This window comes from Macrobrachium rosenbergii, chromosome 1 (genome assembly GCF_040412425.1).
Source record: "Macrobrachium rosenbergii isolate ZJJX-2024 chromosome 1, ASM4041242v1, whole genome shotgun sequence".
Lineage (NCBI taxonomy): Eukaryota > Metazoa > Arthropoda > Malacostraca > Decapoda > Palaemonidae > Macrobrachium > Macrobrachium rosenbergii.
In genome coordinates this window covers 38,168,538-38,176,037 of record NC_089741.1, presented here as the reverse complement: position 1 = coordinate 38,176,037, position 7,500 = coordinate 38,168,538, and the positions used below count along the sequence as shown (strand labels likewise).

The 7,500-nt window shown below is 33.9% G+C and overlaps 1 long non-coding RNA gene across 1 annotated transcript in view; it reads right to left on the bottom strand.

Annotated features, from left to right (window-relative positions):
* The window catches only part of LOC136852760 (uncharacterized), a 75,026-nt gene extending 73,911 nt beyond the window's left edge, over positions 1-1,115 (bottom strand). The window contains exon 1 of the long non-coding RNA XR_010857252.1: positions 736-1,115. This is a non-coding gene — a long non-coding RNA (uncharacterized lncRNA). The remainder of the gene's footprint in view (positions 1-735) is intronic.
* Positions 1,116-7,500: the final 6,385 nt, after the last annotated feature.

The window sequence follows — 7,500 nt, the reverse complement described above, 5'->3', positions numbered from 1 at the left end:
ATGCACCAATTTACAACGCCAGGTTTCCACACAGGTGACAAGAAGCCGCCATTACGGACTTCAGAAACCACCACTAGCCAAGGTTTTTGAAGTTATTTACGATAAAATGGCTTCAGTACATATTAAATCTAAGCAATAATAACATATTTAGTTTAGCACGGACAAAATTAAAGACTTTTCGTGACTGTACGTTGCGAAACAGTCGGTAAAACAGTCTCGATTCCAAACTGATGAGCGTTTCAAGGTCACCTTCAAATGGAGCATTCGCGAGTAACCTAAATATGGCCGACTCCCGTCTCCGCTCGCTAAAGCTTATTGTAATTCATTTCAACGCTTTTAGCTGAATAAAATCGCGTTAAGATTGATAAATTTGAGTCATGCAACTTTTCATATATTATAAAATTACAACAGTCAATCGCGTAGGTTAAAAAAAAACTCTTACGAGCCCCACTAACATTGTCAGGTGGACTCCTGGATGGTAAACATTACTCATTCCCTGTCCTTTTAAGAAAACAAACACTTCAGGTTTTTCCATTTACAAAAATAATATCAAAACCTATTACACTAAAACCAAGATGGTTATAACCAGCTACAACTACAACCACACGCCGTATGGGTCTAGCCTACACCCTAATGTCAACCAGGATATAGGTCTAGGCCTATGTATCCACAACACTTCACAAACCTCAATAATTATTACCTACATAATATTAATAAAATATATATATTACTTACATTATAAAGGAGAGAGAGCAGTCGTCACTTAATAACATTTTGCACAACACTGAAAAAAAATTCACTCACTCAAGCACACACACCAAGACAGTCGACTCCGTAGTGACCAACGAAGGGACTAGCTAGGGTAGTAGGGAGTCGCCTTCACTGCTCCATAGTAGGTACTCCAAAAGTGTTCCGTTTCCGGTGGAATTTCTCGTTGCTTATAACAATGTATTAAGTGGCTGGGGCTTTTTATTTCGTATATTTGTATTATATTTGTCTAATAACCATTTGATATTCATAATAACAAAGGCGTATAAAAATGTATTTGCAAGTTACTGAACTTTTGAAGCACAGTTCTGTTCGCTGCTTTCTTTCGCCATGTTCCGGTGCAGTTATTCGACAGTTTGTCGACTGTCGAATTACTATTGTAGTGTAGAGAGTGCTATATTCGCCTACGTTAAGTGGGGTGTTAGTGTACATTTAGATTTGACTTTAAATGTAAATGTAACGAGTAGCGCAACACTCGTTTGTAGACCTATATACATTTTGAGTTGGAAAAATTAGGCCTATAGCTCATTCAAGATTAGCATCACATTTTACTTCCTATTTTTTTGTTGTTGTATTGTTTTTTTTCTTCTGTCCAGGGCTAGTAACGGAACCAGGTTGTCCATTGCATTGTCTCCGGCTCTTAATTAAAAAAAAAACTTACGCAGCTCTAGATTTTATGAGCAACATATGAGTCTAGTGGATGGCGGCTGCGTTGGCAAACTCGTTAAGGAATATTTTGTCAGATACTTTAGAATCTATTATAAGTAGAATTTGTGCATATATATATATATATATATATATATATATATATACACATACTGTATATATGTGTGTGTATGTGTATATATATACAGTATATATATACACAAATATGCTATATATATATATATATATATATATATATATATATATATATATATATATATATATATATATATTATATATACAGTATATACATACAGTATATATATATATATATATATATATATATATATGTATTTTATATATATATATATATATATATATATATATATATATATATATATATATATATATACACGTGTGTGTTTGTGTGTATAAACATTAACTGGAAAGCTAATCGTGACTTTATAATATATAAGTGAGCTTACTACAAAGAGGCAAATAATTACAAATACCAATACTTACATCACACTTTCTTTTCAGATAAAAAAAAAAGCTTCAGCGTCCCGTGGGATGAATTTTACTGGCGTCACAAAGTCTGTGGTGAACTCAGAAGCCATTATATACCATCATCAAGGCTACTGGCCTCCAAATTAACCACGAAACTGACCTTGAACTTTGACCTAAAGTCACAGAAAGGCCTGGTTATCAAATCACTGAAAAATAGGTAAGTGTTTAAATACCTTTGCTCAGTCCAGATTAAGTTCATGCTGACTTTATGATCTTAGGTCCCGTGCGCGCGCGCGCGCCATCTGAAAACGCGCGCATGTGTTTTTCCTGCATATATGTGGTCATGTGTTTATATATGTGAAGGTACTCCACGCTAGAGACTTTTCAAGGGGAGGAGTTCAAATTTTTGGGAAAAAATTAGGTCATATGTGTTAGTACGAGTGCTTTTTGGATATTTAAACCGTATGGGGTCTATGTGCTAAAATAAATCATAAATTTGGAAAAACGTCGTTTCACTGAAATAGTTATTAGATAAAGTGTAACACATAAAAAAAGCAACATATATGATCAGCCATCTATTTGAGTTACAATAAAAAAAAAAAAAATTATAAAAAAAAGTCATACAGTTACATGATACAGTAATAGAGTATCACTGATCAGGAAAATATATCCAGTTACAATTTTGAAATACAGATCATTTCAATTTTTTTTTTTTTTTTTTGCAAATATCTCATATTTCGGATAACTGGTCCACGTGTCACTTCTGGTAATAATTCAGTTGATAATTGGTATTAATAATTGGTGTCAATAATTGGTATGCATTTTGGGAGCTGGGTTGTACATGTAATTCTTTGATATCTGACCTGGATAATCTGTCATTGTCTGATATGACAAGGTGTTATCTGACCCGTATGAAATTCATATATTTAAAGCATTAATATGCATTTATTGTACATGGTATGTGGACGCCCTTTTGTGATATAAAGTTTGTATTTCAGGCAATTATGAAATGAGTCTCTCTCTCTCTCTCTCTCTCTCTCTCTCTCTCTCTCTCTCTCTCTCTCTCTCTCTCTCTCTCTCTCTCTCTCTCTCAAAGATAACCTGTTGGTAATATATATATATATATATATATATATATATATATATATATATATATATATATATGTATATATCTATATATATATATGTATATATATGTATACATATGTATACATATATATAATATATATATGTATATATATCATATAAAAATATATATATATATATATATATATATAATATATATATATATATATATATATATATAATAGATGTATATATATGTATATATATATATATTTATTTATTTATTTATTTATTTATTACCAACAGGTTGTCTTTGTCACACATTAGACATGAATGGGGCCACAAAGCGTTTGGGTATACGGGTATGTATACTGGTAACAGATTAATAACTGAATTAGCACCAAAAGCAGAAAATAAACCACATAAAGGAGAGAGAGAGAGAGAGAGAGAGAGAGAGAGAGAGAGAGAGAGAGAGAGAGAGAGAGAGAGAGACTCATTTCCATAATTGCCTGGAAATACACGTTTTTATGTCACGAAAGGGCGTCCGCATACCTTGTACATAAATGCATATTAATGCTTGAAATATATGAATGTTATACGGGTCAAATAACATCTTGTCATTATCAGACAAGGTCAGATTATCCAGCTCAGATGTCAAAGAATCAAATGTATAACCCGGCTCCCAAAATACTTATCAATTATCGGTACCAAATATTAATACCAATTATCAATTGAATTATTACCGGAAGTGACACGTGGGCCATTAATCCAGGTGGATCAATTACCAGAAATATGAGATATTTGCAAAAAAAAAAAAAATAATTGAAATGATCTGTATATCAAAATTGTAACTGGATATATTTTCCTGATCAGTGATACTGTATTGCTGTATCATGTAACTGTATGACTAATTTTTATAATTTTTGATTGTTATTATAACTCAGATAAATGAACGTGCATATATGATGCTTTTTTATATGTATGTTACACTTTATCAAATAACTATTTCAGTGAAATGACTGTTTTTCAAATTTATCATTTATTTTAGCACATAGACCCCATACGGTTTATGTTCATGTGTCACTTGACTTATCATGATAAATTTAGCAAGTCTCTTTTTTCAAAAAAGCTTTAGTAATCTTAAAATGATCTCTCGGTGAAGTTACTTGCTTTTGAAAAAAGAAATATTAATATTTCAATAATATTTATGTATTTGCCTCGCGTACTTTCAGATTTTAAAATTTATAATATATAATATTTATTTAGGCGCGTAATTGTATTTTACTGTCATGATCAATCTCTCTCTCTCTCTCTCTCTCTCTCTCTCTCTCTCTCTCTCAGAAATTTTCATCTCATTTCTATAGAAGGACCCTTGGTTTCAGCCTCTCTCTCTCTCTCTCTCTCTCTCTCTCTCTCTCTCTCTCAGAAATTCTCATCCTATTTCTACAGAGGGTTTCATAAACTCTCTCTCTCTCTCTCTCTCTCTCTCTCTCTCTCTCTCTCTCTCTCTCTAAATGGTCGCATTTCGGCAAGTTGAGAGAGAGAGAGAGAGAGACTGAAACAATGAGTCCGTCTATAGAAATGAGATGAGAATTTCTGAGAGAGAGAGAGAGAGAGAGAGAGAGAGAGAGAGAGAGAGAGAGAGAGAGAGAGAGAGGGAGGAACTTAGGGAGGTAGGTCGGTGCCTTCGGGGAGGAGAGAAAAAAAAAAACATCCCAAGTTCTTCGTTAGTTTCGTGAAATTCACCAGAAATGTTTCCCTGATATATTTCCTCCAATTAAAATGGGGAGTTTTTTAATGTGTTTTTTTTTCCTATCATTATTTTCTCCATTCCCTTTCTCTCGCCCGTTTTTTTTGGGACCTGTTTTTCAAAACACATTTCCGAAATTATAGTGTGTGTTTTTTTTTTTAAGCCACCGGCCCCTATGATCATCATTTTTTGCATTGGTGTCTGTGAAATGTTTGTCAGATGTTTGTGACATTTGAAATGTTTATGTAATGTTGAAAGGTTTTATGAATGTTTAAACGGTCAGTATAATTTGTGTGTGTGTGTTTTTTGCATTGATGTCTACGAAATGTTTGTAAAGTGTTGAAATGTTTTACGAAATGTTTGTGAAATGTTTTACGAAATGTTGAAAGGTTTATGAAATGCTGAAATGTTTGAGTTAAATGGAATGTTTGGGAAAAGTTGAGATGTTACTGAACTGTTGGAATCTCGATTAAATGCTGAAATTTTCATGAAATGTTGGAATGTTTAATGAAATGTTGAAATGTTTGGGAATTTTGAAATGAGGTATAGAATGTTTATTTCATGGGTCACTAAAGTATGCGTGTTTTTTTTTAGATCACTGGCCCGATAATCATTAGTTATTGCATTGTTGTCTATGAATTGTTTGTGAAATGTTTGTGGAATGTTGAAATGTATTCTGAAATGTTTAAACGTTTATTTAAATGGTCAATATAATGCGTGTGTGTTTTTTTGCATTGGTATCTTTGAAATTTTGAAATGTTTATGTAATGTTGAAAGGTTATATGAAAATTTGAAATGTTTATGAAATGTTGAAGAGTTTTATTAAAATTCGAAATGTTTGTGAAGTGCTGATATTTTTATGGAATGTCGAAATGTTTTATGAAATGTTGAAACGTTTTATAAAATGTTGAAACGTTTTATGAAATGTTGAAATGTTTTATGAAATATTGAAATATTTTATGAAATGTCATAATGTTTATGACATGTCAAAATGTTTACGGAATGTTGAAATGCTTTATGAAACGTCGAAACGTTTTACGAAATGTTGAAATGTTTTATGAAATGTCGAAACGTTTTATGAAATGTCGAGATGTTTTATGAAATGTTGAAGTGTTTCATGAAATTTCGAAACGTTTTGTGAAATGTCGAAATGTTTTATGAAATGTTGAAGTGTTTCATGAAATGTCGAAACGTTTTGATCTGGTCGTCCCCACATTGTTGTAAACATTCATTTGTTTTTGGCTTTTCAAAGGAGGCCGAAAAGGTGGAATATCTATCCAGCTAAAACGCTTTCTCTCTCTCTCTCTCTCTCTCTCTCTCTCTCTCTCTCTCTCTCTCTCTCTCTCTCTCTCTCTATATATATATATATATATATATATATATATATATATATATATATATCAATAAGACAGCCAGCACGATATTTTCAACCATTTGCATCCTATTCTATTCTTTAAGAATATCTCCATTCTTCGTAAGCCCTAAAGTATTCTACTTATTCTTGTTTGGTTTGGGGCCTAACTAGAGACCTATTTTTTCTATATGATCTGGGGCTTAGACCAGTCTGTGTGTCTAAGCACTAATGGCATAGTTAGCCTCTAAATTTCTCAGGGCCTCATTGATGCAAAGTTCGACCCGCCTCCTTTTATTATGAGGTCATAGGCTTAAACACCAGTCTGGGTATCTAAACTCTCATGGGACACTTATCCCCTAAGCTTATGCCCACTGCAACAACATCTCTGGTCTTAGGAAGGCTCTGGCCATCTCCCGACTGATAGAGCCTAAACCTTCCTTTGTATACGTACCCGATATACTGACGCAGCCTCCCCAAAAAAAAAGACAGAATCATGGAGGAGCTCTGTGCAAACAGGCACAATTCCAGAGCATCATCCTGTAAATTAGAATTATCTGCCATTTGCATAATTGCCATTATCCACGTGATCCCGGAAGATACGCGCTTATTGGAATTCGCTGAATTAGGGCGAATTTATTGTGGCTCTCCATCAGGCCGGCTGCAGATTAAGCAGAGGCTTTGTTACTGGTGCTTTTGAAATAGAAAAACTAATGGCGTTCCAATGGTGTTCGCCAAAGGCTGTTCTGCCGAGGCTGGGCCGATCTATTCTGTCGGGATGTTGATCAGTGCTTTGATTAATGTGGCTTTTGTCTGGCTGCGTTTTTTATGGCTTTGGGAAATGGAAGGTAGAATCTAGTGATCAGTCTCTGATCAAGGATGAGAGATTATCACAATCTGAGACAGAAAAGGAGGGCAGAATTGGCTAATCATTTCCCGATAAAGCGAAACAGGTTCGACTACTCGGCCTCTGATGAAGGAAGACAAAGTTGCCATTCAGTTTCTGATGAATTGACAATTCTCTTCTGAAATAGGAAGACAGAACTGACTGGTCAGATATTAATAAAGGAAAACAAAATCTATGAATCATATTCTCTTCAAGAATGGAAGAATTCGTCTTCAGTGTCTGGTAAAAGGAAGACAGTATTTACTAATCACTTTCTTTATAAGGAATACAGAATTGGCTGGTCGGTTTCTGAAAAAGGAAGACAGAATCTACTTATCATTTTCTTTTGAAGGAAAGCAGAATGGGCTGCTCGGTTTCTGACAGAAGGAGACAGGGTCTGCTAATCAAAGGGAGGCTGAATTGGCTGGTCAGTTTCTGATAAAGGCAGACTGCACCTACCAATTACTTTCTGTTCAAGGGAGGCAGAATTGACTGGTCAGTTTCTGATAAAGGAAGACAGACTCTGCC